Source organism: Thermobia domestica, chromosome 13, assembly GCF_964235325.1.
Source record: "Thermobia domestica chromosome 13, izTheDome1.hap1.1, whole genome shotgun sequence".
Taxonomy (NCBI): Eukaryota; Metazoa; Arthropoda; class Insecta; order Zygentoma; family Lepismatidae; genus Thermobia; species Thermobia domestica.
The window spans coordinates 135,923,071-135,940,298 of NC_137466.1; the positions used below are offsets into that span (position 1 = coordinate 135,923,071).

The window sequence follows — 17,228 nt, forward strand, 5'->3', positions numbered from 1 at the left end:
TTTAAAAAAGAAAGAAAGGAAGGAATATTCATTAAGGTTACATTCTTATTTTAGCAATTTTCGAAATAAAAAAGAATAGATTTGAAACACACTTTTGTACATATAATTTTATTTTTAATATTCTACTTGATGATGATGATGATGATGGGTTTTCTGTCCGAGGGCAGGTAGTTGGCCCGAAGGTCCCTGGGCAAGGTGAGCCCATGGTGGTCTTGCCATTGCCTTCCATGGGATGATGGTGACGTTCTAAGGACGGCTCCTACAGTTTAACGAAGGATCCGAACCACTTGTGTCCCCATCGGGAATCGCACTCGGAACCCCTTGATTGCAAGGCGACGAGTGGAGCCACTCATCCACCAGGAACACTATATTCTATCTTAACGCTCAATAATTCAACGCAATAATTTAGTAAATGCTCCCATATTATTTAATTTTACTCCCTTTACTTTCTATTTATCACCCTACTGCCAAAGAACTTAATTGCAATCATTATCCCCCTCCCCTCCTTTTATAGAAGCTACTATGACTTGTGTCCCGGTGGTTTTTTGTTGTGTATTGCCATCTAAATAACTATGCCAAATTTTATTCTGGTATCCAGAAAAGAAATATTCTTATTGAAATTTGTACCAAGCGACTGCACTACATAATGCTCATATCAGGAATAAGAAACATAGTAGACAGAACAAAGACGGATAGAATAGATTTGCAGGATTCATAAGTTCATAGACGTTCTTTCGTTTTATTTCCTTTTAGATTCAATAATATAGCAGAGGTGACACGATTATCGTTTGAGCAGTGGAAATGGATACTGAAGTATTCTTTACCAACATAGTATGCATAACGTGCAACTACATTGGAGACTGGAATTTTAACTCATCACCGTCAACGCGGCTATCAATTAGAAGAAAAATTCGTGATACGATTGAGCAAGATGGAACAGTAAAGATGAAAAGAGACGATGTGTAAGGAAGAGAACATACATCTCAACAAAATTAGTCAGATGGTACTGCAGGCATTTACACAATTCCCCAACAAAATCTGTGAGATAGTGTGCTCGCGAAACTGGTGTCAGTGGAGTTGGTGTCAATCGCATTTTGAGCGATGGTATAAAGTACAGGGTGGCGCACGAAATGATCCACCATTTTCTTTTTAAATAAAAACTTTATTCACAATCAGAACAGAAAGTAATGCACGTCACAAGAAAGAGTGTACTGTGGAGAAATGTTCTAATTCAAAATATGTTCAATGTGGCCGCCGTTGTTTATCTGAACTGCTTTTAATCGAACACTGAGGTTATTCACTACTCGACGACACATGTTTTCATCAATTTTATTGCAAGCCTGAACAAGAAGTCGTCTGAGGTCTACCAAATTGTTGGGGTTTCGGAAAAATCCTTTCCTTCAAATACCCCCCCCCCCGAAAGTAATCACATGGGTTAAGATCATTACTATGAGGTGGTCAAGATTGTCCAGCATGAAACCGATCAGAAATAACGCGCTTGTGAAAAATTTCGTGTAAGAAATCCAAGACAACATTCGCAGTGTGCGGTTTGGCTCCATCTTGCATGAACCACTGCGTGTTGATAGGCAAAGCAGTAGCAAGCAACTGCAGGACAAAGTTATTCTGGAGCATAGTCAAGTACCGCTCACTGTTTACTGTTTCTCCGAAGAAGAATGGCCCAATCAGTCCATGGCTGGAAATTGCAACCCACACTGTAATCCTGGGAGCATGGTGTTGTTTTTCATGAATCAACCGTGGATTTTCATTGGCCCAAAAACGCACATTTTGTTTGTTGACCACTCCGTCCAAATGGAAATGCGCCTTGTCAGAAAATCAAACGTTGTGAAGGATTCGTTGCTTACCCTCTGCCCATTGCGCAAACACTAATCTCTGCTGCTTGTGATCATTTGTGAGTCGTTGCACAACGGTCATCTTGTATGGATAAAAATGGGGGTCACTCTTCAGAATTCGTTGAACCGAACGTCTTGATATGCCAAGTTGCACTGCTGCCTTTCTTGTCGACTTCCCGGGATTCCTCTGCATTGCAATTCTAACAGCTTCAATATTCTGAGGCAAACACACAGGTTCCTGTCGAGGACGTTTCGGCTCCAATATTGTTCCTTCCCTCTGAAAGTTTTCATACAGTCTATGGATGGTTTTGTTGGAGGGAGCCCATCGGGTATTAAACCTCTGTCGAAACTGTCTTTGAGCAACAATAACACTTTTTGATTCATGGAACACAAGCACGATCGTTGAGCGCTGCTCTGTGGTCAGCCTGCTCTTGTCAGCCATCTTGAAAACTAGCCCTGTAGCGGCAGAAGGGTGAGTTAGGTGCCAATTTCTTCTTCAACTGTTTCTCCAAACTGTACTGCTACTGCTGTAAAATTGTACATTGCGATTTCTTGTTCCGCTAAAACGATAAAAAGAAATTGTGGATTATTTCGTGCGCCACCCTGTAGACGTCATACACTTTAAATGTGTTGCATATCATGACTAAAGTTGATCCAGATATATGTGCGGAATTTTATGAATGGTGCTTAAGGTAAATGTAAATCACAATAGTTTAAAGATCTGTTTGGTCTGATTAAACTACTTTCAAACTTAATAGCACTGAAAATTTCCAACAACTACGTGTACTCGACCAGGAACAATCCACATATCATTGTCAAACGAGAAGTCAATTTAACAGGGATATATGTGTGATGTGACCTATCATCGAGAGGACAGATTGAATCTTTTTTCTTTAAAAGGGTAATCATGGGTGCCTTCAATCCTTAAATGTTGCAAGGAAATCAGCTCTGACATTACTTACATTTTTGAGATGACGCTTAGGTTTACCTTCAACAAAAGGTACATCGTCATATGAGACATTTTGACGATCTCACGTTCCCACAGACATGGAACGGATAATATGGGATTTGTGGAACACCCTTCTCGATATCCTGACTAACATTTATGGGCGTCTATCTTTAGGGCCCATTAAAGGAGACAGTGTAAGTTCAAAAACTATAAAACCTGATGGATATGAGGGAAGGGACTGAACGTGCCTCTGCTGCTATTTCACTAATGACGTATCACTTTTGTGTGCTGTTCCTGTTACACGGCATTGTCAAACATTTTATGATGCTGGCGGCCATCACATTAAACAGTTATAACCTTAAGATTCACAAAATAATAAAAAAGCTTTGTATTTGTTTTATTTAGTCAAGTCTACATATCTACAACATAACCAAATTTTTTTTGCCGTTCTAAACCAGTGTTAACAAAGAGTAATACAGTGGACGGTCAGTACTTTACGTTTCGAAGTAATCTTCATCAGCATTCAACTCCTTTTGCCAATGTTCCTGCAGCTACACAATATCCTAATGATAAAACTCGGCGGTTGTGGATGCAAAGAAGTCCGTGAGTACGTTCCGCATGTCTCCCTCATTTGTGAAAGATCTCCAAACAGGTGGTAATCTGTTGGCGCAAGGCAAGGTGAATATTGTGCATGGCACAGTGTCTCCCGGGCAAATTGCTGAAGGGCCTCCTTGGTATTCTTTGCTAGATGTGGCTTGGCATTGTCGTAAAATAACAGCACACCCTTTGCAACTGTTGAGAGTAGAAGCCAGTAGTGATGGGCTGAGCAGGTGGAAGAAGCTCGTAATGCACCACTTGCCGACAATTCCACCATACAGAAAGCATAACTTCTTTTCGTGGGTGCAGAAGCAGTCTTGAGGTATAAGGAACTAGATCACGCAGCATCAACAGCAATGTCTGGTATGCTTGAGTGTTACAGAAGACATACTTTCCGTCACCTGTGAGCAAGTAATCAAAGATGTGTTTGTTCAGGTTCCGAGTGAGCAAGGACAAACAGGCTGAAACCTTTTGTTACTTGTTGGCTACCGACAACGTGTGGGGTACCCACTTGCTTAATTTGTATGACCTCTCCATCCCATGCAAATGCAACCTGACTGTTTCAGCAAAAACGTGGATCCTTTCTGCAAGTTCGTTGCACGTTAGACCACTGTCCTCCTGGATGGCTGCCTTCAGGCCCTCTTCATCCAAACCATGTGGTCGTCCACTGCGAGGTTCATCCGAAAGGCTCACATCTCCCTAACAGAATTTCTAGAACCAATGCCTGGCTGTGCGTTCCTTCATAGCATTCTGTCTAAATGCCTGGTATAAACAGCGACTTGATGCAGCACCGGACAGGTCCAGTTTAAAGTCATATAACAAACTGCTATATTTCTCTTCGACCCTCGACGGGCTATGACTGTTGTATGTGTGCAACGTGCTTGTATTACTGAAGGTCGAGGTCACACTAACTTCCGATCGCTTGGCAGACACGTGCGTAATTTCGTTTGTAACACATCGTTACAGTTTCCTCTCTGTGAGCCCATGATTTAATAGGACGTCCAAGACAGCAAGAACTTTTTGGTTACCATGTATTCATATTCATTATACACAAATCCTTTACCATATTTATCATATATTATAAGATCAGTATTATGTAAAGCTCTTAGTGAAGACTGAGACAAACGATATACATTCTAAAGCATTCAAACCATGCAAAAAAAAAAAAAAAAAAAAAAAAAATGAAAATTAATCTTATACTATATGCTCATCTAAATGCGTCCATTAATGCCGTGTCCAACACTCGGAATGCGATAGGATTTCCCTATGGCATATTTCTTTCCAAAATTTTTATTAAAACTATTTATTTTATACAGTTCAAAGCTAACCAGGTAGACTTCTTTCATTCTCTGCCCCCGCTAGGTCACGTGCGTGAACTTAGGGTTGTCCGCGGGAAAAAAGAAACCGATGGAATGCAGATTGACAGCAGATAAGAGCAAAGTCTGTTTTCTCCTACTTCATAGATCGTAAAGATTTCCTTGATTCTACGTAAACATCTGTACAGGCATATTGCAGCTAACAACGTACGAAAGTTTCAGAAAATCTGTCTATGTTGTTTTCAAGTGAGGGAAGTCTGTTCATCTTATAAAATTAGTTTCGAACTGTAGAGCGTAGAGCAAACTCGCTTATTGTTGCATCAACTGACAAAAGTTTACACATAGATCAAAGAGAAGTCTTAGGAATAACGGACAATATACTAAATGCTGGTACTAACTATCTGTTAGTTATATTCGTATCAAAATTGACTAATAAATCTAGAAATGAGTAAAAATAAAGAACGGCCCGTACGATTCTTTTACTTTACATATTTGCGTTTTGAATGGCACCGAGAACCCAATTCTTTTCCTTTTTTTAAAAAAAAATCAAACTTGAGACTACAGGGGCCTATGTCTCAAAACTACTAGACTTGTAATACAAGTGTGGAACTTCTCAAAATCAAATATTTTACACTTATATATACTGTAAAAAAGCGGTAAATTAAAAATGTTAGCAATAGTACTTAGAAATCAATTTTACTATTATTGTAGTATTTCTACTTCATGATATTTCATAATTCTCAAAAAGCATCAAAAGACGAGTACACGTAGTTTTCAGCAATAGACCGCTGTTATGTAAGACACACACACAACTGACAAGTAAATTTAAATGTATTAATTAACCCTTATCCGGGCAACCGGGGCCTCCCAGGCCCAGTAGCTTCATTTTTCTAAAATTTCTCAATAACCATACATATTTCGAAGACATAAAATACTGAATTCTTCTATCTTTCGTCGAAGTTAAAATCATGAACATATCGAGTTGGTAAAGCTTTTTTTTTTTTTTTTTTTAAATTTGAAAAATCTTTTCCTGACGTAACCGGGCACCGGGGCCTAGTAGGCCCCGTATAACTTTAAATATACTGAAACCATATATATTGAAATTCCTGTCAAATATTAGATCAAATTGTCACATAATTATATATTGAACACGTGACTATTGTAACCTTTAGTCGGAACAGTATGCGGCAACAGACATTGAATTTTGAGTGTTCTGCACTTAAAATATATACTGGGCCTGACAGGCCCCGGTTGCCCGTTTACGTTACAAAAATGTCTTGCCCGGATAAGGGTTAATATTTATTTTAGAAAACGAAATGTCAGATGGACCCGAAAGCCCATTTTATACCGAAACATTAATAACAAATGCAAGAAAATGTGGAAATCAGGCAGAGCATATGTGGGGAGTACATCATCCTGGTGATATTCGCCTGGTGGGACAGAAGAAAATCGTGGGTGAACATTAATAATAGTAAAAAAAAAATGCTTCTTAATATCACTTACCGATTTTGCACTATGGAGCTATGGATTTGGTTTTAGTTTGATTTCAGCTTAGCGTACCGTTCAGCAGCGAGGCTATATGAGACGTGGACCTACAGCGAGGGAATACGAACCACACGAGTTCCCACCGGAAATCGAACCTGGGTCTCCCGCGCCAAAGACGCGTATACTATCCACATAGGCCCGAGGGAGCTGTATGGAGCTATGGTGATCAATATTGAAACTGGAAGAGTGAAATTGTTTTACCATTTCCGGTTTCAGTAGAGTGAGAGACAGGTTAAGATGGTATTTTTCTTGAGATGCTCAATCGATTTTCGAAAACTGTCGCTATCTACTACCAATTTATTTTTATGGCGATCAATGTTAAAACCGAAAAAGGTTTATTCCTACCACTTCTGATTTCAATACAGGGTTAACGAAGAAAGGAAACTTATTCTTCAGACGTTGTTTGAATTCCCGAAAACTTCTCGACCTCTCTGACAGTTTTTGTTCTATGAAAATCAATATTGAAACCGGAAATAGTAGTAAATTTCTACCACTTCCGGTTTTAATAGTGAGATAGGGGTAGAGGTGGTAAATTTTCTTGACGTTTGATCGATTGCCGAAATCCTCTCGTCCCTAGTTATTTCCGTCTTTGATTTATGGCAATTAATGTTGAAACTGGTTGTGGTCGATTTTTACCACTTACGGTTTAAATAAAAGGTTGTTGGAGGAGACGGACACGGAACCTATTCTTGGGGTGCTGAATGGATTCCAGTAAACTGTTCTCGATATATCTTATGGTCATTGCTCTATGAAAATCAATATTGAAACTGGAAGTAGTAGTAAATTTCTACCAGTTTCGGTTTTGATAGAAAGATAGGGGTAGAAATGGTACATTTTCGAGAGACGTTGAATCAATTCCTTAAACCCGCTTGTCGCTAGCTATTATAGTTTTTGATTTATGACCCGTAAGTGATCGATCTCATGTTACATGTTACATGTTTTAAGGCTAGAATTTTACCAGAAATACTGTTGTGCGGTTATTTTAGCCCTAAAGCAAGTCATTTCGGAGTTACGGCTTCTGAAAGTTTTCTAGTTATGCCTTTAGGGGTTAAGCTCGCGTTTCGTGGAGGTGAATGAGATTTTTGTTGCAAAATTTGATTACTATTTCAGAACACTGATGCTAATAAAATTATTTTAAAACAATAAATTTTCGAAAATTAATGTTTGAAGCACATTTCATGTTGTGCTAACTTTAGAATATTTTCTGCAAGCCAGCGTTCTTTTTTTTTTTTTTTTTTTTTAGTCAATAATTTATTGAAGAAAGGTAATATTTGCGACATTCAGAGCACAACGGATTCAAATCCATTTTCAATAAAGTTCAGTTTTGCTCAGCAAATGAATTTTATTTCAAAACGTAATATCTTCGCAGTCAAGAGTCCGAAATAATGTAACTAAAATCACTGGAAAGGACGTGAGATACATTCATATAACAGCTGTTATACGGGGGCGTCAGTGGGGCAGGAGGGCAGGCGTCCCCATCCTCACCCTGAATTTCAGATTTTGGGAGCAGTAAGGTCGTTTTAGAAATCTTTTGATAAGGAAAGTCCAACAGAACGAGCTTGAGGTCCTTACACCGAATAAATATGGAGAACATACATATCGTTCCTCTCCAGACGAAGAGGTGTAACTCAAAAATTATCGAAAGTGAGTTATGACTACCTTCTTGATAACCTTGTCGAGCTCTACATGATGGCATAACTGGCGTATTTCAACGATATTATGATTAAAACTGGAAAGTTGCTTAGGCCCAATTTGCAGAATTTTAAGCAGGCCCGAAACTCGAAAGGAGAGCCACTTTTGAAATCCGTGGGCAAAAACTACACAAGAGAGCAATACTGGCCTATAACTCCTTACGGCCAATGGAAATGATTAAAACTAATCCAAATCCGTAGTTATTCGGTGTAAGGACTTCAAGTTTTTTTTATGTTGGACTTTGCTCAGCAAAAGGTTTCTAAATCTGCATTACTGCTCCCAAAATCTGAAATTCACGGTAGGGGAGGATGACCTCTGAACGCCCCTCTTTAGCGGCAATTATATAAAATTCTAGATTGTATCTTGTCATGTAGTTTTTCCTTCTTTCATCTCGGTTTCGTGGTTGTGAAAATATGACGTTTTCCGTCGGTGTATTCTTTTGAACACACTCTACATTTATTTAACGTAATTATGCATCATTGACTATGGCATTCGGAGCTTGACTTGTTAATCATTCCCACGCTGCAGCGTACATAATATAAAGTTAATATCGTAAATTTATGAACAAGGAGAGGGAAATTAGCTCTCCTCCCTCATTCAATCAACGCCCTTGTCTAGTGGTTGTCCTATGAAACTCTACTACACACCTTTTTAGGTGTTTTTTGTTTCATTTACTTCGTACCCTTGGCTACGAAGACACTACGTTTACTGAGCAAAAGTGAATCTTTCTGCAAATGGACTTGGATCCCTTGTGCTCTGAACTCCCCATATCTAAAAATATTTTATAAAAACTGAGTTGGAGCCAAATTTACCCTGCAACCCATGTTTGTTCGAAACGCATAAAATTAGTTTGTTTACTTTGATTGATTACAGTCTTGCATCATTAGCAAGGCTATTTGAGACAGGGCTTTTCGTTTGAAGTGAGATCCAAACCAGTAATTTTGAAATTTTACGTCGGATCGCAGTCAAAGTATATACAGCAAATTCCAACATTTCGTGCTTCTTCCCTCAAAATTTAATGTTAAAAGACCGAAAATTGCTCTCGCCTTCGGTGCGAGGGGTCTCGGGTTCGATTCCCGTGGGGCTATTCGGTCGAAAAAGTGTATAACGCTTTTTCAGGCCAGCTACCCTGAATGTGGTTTTCCTGGGGTTCCTTATTCACACCAGGCAAATGCCGGGGTGGTACCTAACTTATAGGTCCCAGGCCACTTCCTTCCTTCCCTTTCCTCGGATTGTGTGCTCGCACAGGGACGTCATCCCTCAAACGTGACGGGCCAAATGGCCATATGCTGGAAGCTCAGAAATCTAAATCCTAAATCTTAAATCCTAAAGACCGAAAATTGCGCCCTGTAGCGTGGTGCATACGTACAGACAAACGAACAAATTAAGATCAAATTGTCCCAGACAGTGACGTTCGGCACTGATGTTACAATAAGTATCACACTTTAATAGTTAGTTGCGCGGGCGACTGCCATACCTTGCGCTTTCTCACTAGGCCCTTTCATACAAACTACGCCAAGGTGTAAAGTTTTTAAGAAAATTTAGAACGGAGGTGGATAGAGGGACGAAATATTTTTTTTTATAATATAATGAAAAAGAAATTGATGATAGAAAATTAATTCTTACTTAAAGCTTCCAGTTGCATCTCAACCACATCACTGACGTTAGAATCATCAGAAGCAATTTTCGGATCAACACTTTTACCATTTGTTTCGGCTTCCAGTTTTTTCACAGCATTGCATTTTTCATAACGATTTTTCATTCTTTGAACTAAACCAACCGTTTCTTTCTTACATGTTTTGCAACGAGCTCGGATGATCGTTTTCTTATCTGATGGAGTTTGAGTTACTTTCAGGCCCGTGCTGGCCCACCGGGCTGACACATTATATATAAAGGTACATTTTTTTCATAATAAATTCTTACGCTTATTATTGGTAAAGAACCCATGATAAGTACAGTGCGATCTTTACATAAGATGCCCTTGCGAAAACACGTCAAAGATAAACGGTTTCATTTATTCTTGTGTACGGCACAGTTCTGTACCATGAATACATACTGTTACTGTTGGTAAAGAACTCATGAAGGGTACAGTGCGCCCTTTGTAAAGGCGCCCTTGCGAAACCACATCAAAGATAAACGGTTTTATTTTTTCTGTATGGCACAGTTCTGTACAATAAATACATACTGTTGGTGAAGAACCCGTGAACGGTACAGTGCGCCCTTTACGTAAGGCGCCCTTGTCATGTGATTATTCCTGTGTGTTTTAGAGTGGTATTGGAATAATCAGTGACTATTGCATTTCTAAAATATAGCTATATTGATTTATTTGTATATATTTAGCTTCATTTTCTTTGACATAAAAATCTTACAAGAACTAAAAAATGTTTTTCTAGTAAATAGGGATGCGCACGAGACGAGTCGAGACAGGATTTTCCTGACAAAATTCGAGCCGAGACACAGCTCTTCCAATAGGAAACTATACATTTTTCGAGTCGAGACATCACTTTTACAGCACATTTTCGAGACGAGATAGCCACAAATCTTGTCTCGTGCGCATCCCTACTAGTAAAGAAGTTTTCACAGTTTAGCTATTTACGTTATTAAACAAACTTTGGGTTTTAATACATAAAATGGCACCTGTATATATACAGGGTGTAACTTAATTAACATAAACTTCAGGAGGTGACTCCTGACACGGATATAAAACGAAAAGTATACACCAACCTGGGTGTAAAAATGCCTCCTTTTGGCACCTTGATCACACGAAAATTTGTCGGAAAAATGTAAGAACAGCCATAAATCAAAAATAAAACATCGGATCGAAGTCGGGTAAAAGAGAATGTTCATTATTTTTAGTCGTAGATCCCGTTAGTGTACAGTGGCGACGCAAGGGTGCTTCCCAAAGGAACTGGAGTATTCCGTCGACTATTTTATCAAACGTTGAATGAGGGCAATGAACAACTATCAAGTACAAGATTTCAACAATCAAAAGTAGATCTAATAGTACATCGTTCAAATTAGAACACTTAGAATTCGAAAGAAAGAGATATACACATGTATGGTTGATCTATTTCGTCTCAGCACAGAATACTCTCGGGAGAATAATATAAACGAAATAATTCTTTAAAGTATTATATCACAGTTATATCTTCTAGGCTATTGATAACGGATGATAAATTAACGGCTTTCTGTGCAAGTTACGAGTGTGTGAAGATGGAAAAAATAACTTTAATCCAGATTAGGTTTAAAAAGATCGTGCATAGGACAGTCAGGCGTTATGTAAAGAAACATAACATGTAGTATTCAAAAATGCAAAGATCATATGTGATCAACGAGTGTACAAGGGATTTTCCAGAAACATATTGGGCGAAAGTAAGCTGCATTAAAGGATGCCTCCTCGTAATATGTAATTCCGTGGAATATGATACTTCTGTGCACAGAAGCAACAAAAATGGATGAAACACGAGATGTTATACACGTTGCATAATGATACAAAGAAATGCGCTGGAACAGTATACTTAATTTATCCGTTAGGTAAATCTTCTTCCAGGGATACTTTCGAGGGGCTTTTCCTCTCTCTTGGAGTTGGAAAAACGCCCCTTAATCCTGACCTATGAAAAACTACATTCCTATTGTGAATATATCAAAATAGTGTCGTAGTTGTAGCCCAATTATATTTTGATTTTGTCACTGATGGAACAATTTTTTTAGAAGAAAATTGTTTCTAGAAGAAAACGCATGCAACAAATGGTGGAAAATATTTTTTCGACGTTCTCTATGTACTTTGGAGGTGGATGAAATACCAACACGGAGGAAAGAGAATGTGGGATTTTTGCTTAGACGTAGGAATTATTGTCCCGTGTATGCCACTTGCAAGTGGCTCGCGGAAGGCTGTATTGCAGTTGTGATGTGGATGGCATAAATTAGCATGGCTGTGTTATAGTAGGCATCTGACGCAACTTGTGAGTGATATACAGTGTCCGATGCTCTGATGTTACATGTGGAATTGCTGTATAACAGGATAGGAAGTGTTGCGTACGATGGTAGAGTGTAGTGTCCAGGTATTCACGTCGTGTAAAACTGTAGACGTTGGTGTTTAAGTAAAATTAATTTTGTTAATCTGTATGTGCCCGCGCAATGGCAGATTGCCTTGTCCACGAGCTGGCAGATATGCACCTCATTTATGGAAAGATAAGGGGAAATATCCCAGAGGCAAGGCGTTTATAGTGTAACCATCGCCCTCATAGGAGAGTAACTTTCCCTGTATTTTTTCCACGCCTCCATATTCGCCTTCGGGAGATAGGGTCTCTTCAATTTCCCCTACATGAAATCGGAGGAAATTGCACCATGTGGACAGTTGAATTTGAACACAGCGTAATGGGAGTGGTCAAAGATCGTCCTGAAACTAGCAGTAGCCATGTGTAGGGCGTAGAAATCCTACATGCAACTCTAGTGAACGATCAGCAGAGAGATTTAGTGTGAGCACGCGCTGCAGTATGGTGGGTAATTTTGTGGTAGGACCTTATTTATTACCGGCCTACCTGTGTGCAAGTACGTATAATTTATTTTTACGTAATCTCTCCCAAAATTTTTAGAACACGTGCATAAGATAGCAGATGTGATTCCAGCATGACAGTGCACCTGCTCATTTTGATAGTTATATGCAGATCTACTTAAATGAAAGATTCCCGTATAGTTGGATTGGGAGAGATTGACCTGTGTTATGATAACTTCTTTCACCCTACCTCACGCCCTTGACTTCTTATTTGGGGCGTTATGAAACGCCTTTTGTATGCAACACTAGCCACGACAGCCGGAGAACTTGTGAACAGTTATTCTTCACAGCTATTTCGTGTACACAGACGTTTGATAAAATACTCCAAGAATACTCCATTTTCTTTGGGAGTCACCGTTACATCGCCACTGCACTACATCAGATTGTATACTAATGAAATCTACGACTAAAACTAATGGATATTCCCTTTTACACGATTTCGATCCGACATTTTGTTCTCGAGTATGGCTGCTGTGGCATTTTCTCGAAAATTTTCGGGTGGTCATAGCTCAGAGGCATTTCTACACCCAGGTTAGTCTATACTTTTCGTTTTATCTCCGGTGTCAGGAATCACCTCCTGACGTTTAGTATATTAATTAAGTTACAGAATATATATATATATATATATATATATATATATATATATATATATATATATATATATATATATATATATATATATATATATATATATTCACGTTTGTATGGGCGCCCTTTTGGTAGACTTGTCCACCGCCCTCGTTAGTGACCCAGCACGGGCCTGGTTACTTTAATAAATCTGCTCCAAATGATGCACTTTTTTACTCCCGTAAAACTCATGTTAAAGGATTCCAAGTTGTACGGAGACTGACCATCAATATATACTGGATCTACGAATGCCTACGATATTTTAATTTCAGAACCGCAATTTAGCAAATAACCTTTTCTTTGATTTTCGAATACAACACAAAAATGTGTTTCCATGATAATTATTTTATTTATTTTTTAATATCAGTTCTATAAGTAGTCCAACCTTCGACTACGACACTTTCTCGAAATTTAACTGAGAAGTATTTAAACAGTACAATAAACGTTAAAAACAAAGGGAAAACCTTTCGTAAAAAAGTTTCTTTCGCTGGCAGATTTTTTACAAAAATAAAATAAACAAAAAACATGTTTAAAACAAGTCTTAAAAGAATACACGTGTTTAAAACAAAAAGTTTAAAACGTATACAAAATTTGTTTTAAACAAAATCAATTGTTTCAAACAAGTTTTAATCATTTGTTTTAAACAAAACAACCCTGCTAAAATGCCATAATCTGTACTTTCATCTTCCCAGATATTTCTTTTAAAGTTGTGTTTTATTTTTTAAAGTAACATTTCTTATTTTGAAATGCAAAATATTGATGATAATGCTTTTACAATAATTTTGTGTTCCTTCTGTCGTGACTCCTTTTTTCACCTTGCAAAAATCAAGATTTAGGATCAAAAATGGTTGGAAAATGAAAATAGGGTAAGTTCACCCTTTTTGACAACTCTTCTTATAAAATACACGTAAAAAATGTGTAGGTAGATAACGTTGTCTGAATTCTGACATCGGCCAGTCTTGCCTCCCGCAACCCTTTCTTTTATCGAATCATATAATCAGATTGTCAACTAACATAACTTTGAAGATATCCATTCTCCACATTATTAGATGAACGATCTTTTCTCATTTCGTAACTTGTTTCCCTCCCCTACCAACTTTTTGAAGATCAATGAGGAACAATGGTGTGAATGGATCAGGAGAGCGTGTTTATTTCTTCACCTCCACGAGTAGGAAATCAAAACCTGCTGATTCTGCAATACCTGAATGTTATTTCCAGCGTTGTCACATTATCTTGTAAAAAGTAATATTAATGAATTATAAGAGCTAGTTTAAACATTAAAAAGTGAACATGTAGTATTGGAGTAGATTAACATCTGAAGAAATTTTGAACTGCATAAGACAAATAGTTTTCATAATATTTTGGAAAGAAGTTCACCATGTTATTATATAGAGACTCATGATCTCAGGTCAAAACGTTACACATGGCCTTAATGTGATTATAAGTTTAGATGAATTCTGCAAATTGAAAATTGTATGTCTTTTATTTTAAATGTGAAGGTCGTTTTGGTAACTAATAAGACAAAAATAGAAAACCTATAAAATATGAATCAAACTAATATTGTTTTAAAAAATATATATGCATACTGCATTTTATTTGCACGCACTTACTTGGTAGTATCTTGTAGAAAATCTGTTTTTTCTTTTGTTTGCTTAAGTTGCTTGAAAAGAAAAAGTAGAAAACAAGAAACAATAGCTTTCTATTTGTTTTTCTTCTTCCCAGCAACCTTTTGCGTTTTTTTGTTTTCTTTCTTTCCCCTTTCACAGATTGTCGCACTGCTATTCCGCTCCATCTCCACCTACAGAGAACAGCGACAGCTTTGACGCCACGAACCGGATAGAAAACCATCGCCGGAGAACCGACTCATCGTCAAAGGGGACGTCTCCAATGCCCGCCGAGGCACTTGCGTTGTCGTATTGGAAAGCCCTTCTACCTCCCCTACTCCGTCACCTGGGCAGGACACTCTTGTCCGCTCTCATCAGCATGGAAATTTCCAGGGACCCGGAATAGAGGAAGATAGCGTGTAAAAAGCCTCTACTGCCAGCAATGTTGTTATACAGGTTAAAGAGATTTAGAATTAATTAATAACAAGCGAAAACATAAACTTTTGTTTTCTTTGCCTTCATGCGTATGTCTCCATTTATATGGTGTGAGTGTACGTTTTCCATTTAAATGTTCAGTCTCCCCTCTCTTTGTTAATATTTTCATGGCGTATTAAATAATACAGGTTATACCTTCAAGGCAAAATTATAGCCAATTTACCTAGCATGTCGAATTTTCTTGTTCTCCTTAAACATATTCAAATACCATAAAGATAGGTCATCCTTAATGTATCGAACTACGTGTTGATACACAAATAGAAAATCTCACGTGTATAATAATCATAGTAACTTAACTAAGCAATAATGAAATGTACAATAAAAGGGGCGGGAAAAGAAACTAAGTTGTCGTAAGTGGTGGCTTTGGAGGGAAGTCAAAGCGGTAAAAAGAAGTTATCACTATACACTAAGGGACGAAAACATACCTAACGTTCTAATTCTTGTACGCAATAATTAGTACATTAGATAAGCGATCCCTTATCTAATGTACTAATTATTCCTTAGTTTGAAGCGATCAATTGTTTCCTATAACAATTTGACTTCCCTCAAGAGCCGCCATTTCTGGGTTATGTATCCTTAGTGACACTAAAGTTCAAATTATAGCGAAATATACTACAAAACAATTACATTATGGAAAACATATAAGATTGTAGGACTATGGAACTTAATTATGGAAAAGACGAAAGGCAGAAAATGCAATTGAATTCTGGCAAAACGTTCCATAAAATTCTGAAACATGCGACTTAATAATGGGAAAAGATCATATAAAATGCGAGATAATAACTAAATAGCAGTGAAACACATGATATTGAGATTATGGTGAAGCACAGTATACATTATTACGGACTTCATTAAGTTATAACAAAGCATCACGGAAACAACTAAATCATGAAATATTTTCTGTTTCATTAAATTTCATATACTAATTATTATCTAAAGGAATGTAATTTACTTAATTAAATAACAAAATTACATTTTGAATTTAACACGACATTATAGCGGTTGACTTAAAATCACGTATACTTTTATTTTTTCTTTCTTGGAGAAATCCATATTTGTAAAATTTATTTTGTTGTAGTATCTTTTAGCTACAAAAATCCTAATTACCTATAAACTAATATGAGAGCTTATACTACTTAAAACTAACAACTCTGCGATGACCTTGATTTCTGATCATTTCCAGGAATTAAATAGTTAAAAATATCTTATTACGTCGCGCGCGTAAATAGTATCATCATTTTTCATTCGAAACATATAAATCCAAAGTATTTAATATTAACAAAATCAAAAACCATTTTCCAGGGAGATCACCCAATCCTACCTTTTAATAAAATCCTTTGTTAGTGTGTACCTAATTTGAGCATGCACAATTCTGCTTTCATTATTATTTACAATATGTTTATTTCTGTGTTTGGTGCTCTATGTAGATATCTTTTCAAATGTCTTATACGTAGCTTTTGCATATGTTTTAACCAGTCTTATTAAATTTTATTTTGCATGTCCTTTTTTAATTAAAAAATAATCCTAACTTGTTCTACTAACACTAACTAAATAATATAAAAATGATTCATTTTAGATTTTCACACATATCAACTAATCATTAATTATAGACTAAGTTTTCATCACGTTGTTATCCTTTGTCTTGTATGTTTCTAAGTGTCTGTTTTGCCTTCTGTTAAAGATTAAGCAATCTGTTTTGATCTTTAGCGAAGTTATGGTAATGCTCATTATACATTGTCTCCAATTAATATGATCTGTTTTTATAAATTTATATAATCACTATAACTGTATGCATGTTATCACTTAAACTTAACTGTTACACAAGTACCGGTACCTACATATTTATGGTTAATATGTTCATTTTTTATATACTTATATCCAGTAATTTTTAAGGTAAAAGTGATCGGTATTTGCATATTTTTATATTCATTTTTCTCAAATCATAAAAAATGAAAAACTTTATATACTAAAAAAGTTATTGTATAAATGTTATACGTA

General features: G+C 37.1%; 1 protein-coding gene across 2 annotated transcripts in view; it reads left to right on the plus strand.

Moving 5' to 3' along the window:
- Window positions 1–17,228, plus strand: part of LOC145668536 (calcitonin gene-related peptide type 1 receptor-like) — a 1,245,332-nt gene that overhangs the window by 1,223,582 nt on the left and 4,522 nt on the right. Inside the window, exon 14 of one of the 2 annotated variants that reach the window (XR_014128034.1) lies at window positions 14,898–15,191. The exons of the other annotated variant lie outside the window; for it this stretch is intronic. The gene's annotated coding sequence lies outside the window, so the exon portion shown is untranslated. The remainder of the gene's footprint in view (window positions 1–14,897; window positions 15,192–17,228) is intronic. 2 annotated transcript variants of the gene reach the window in all.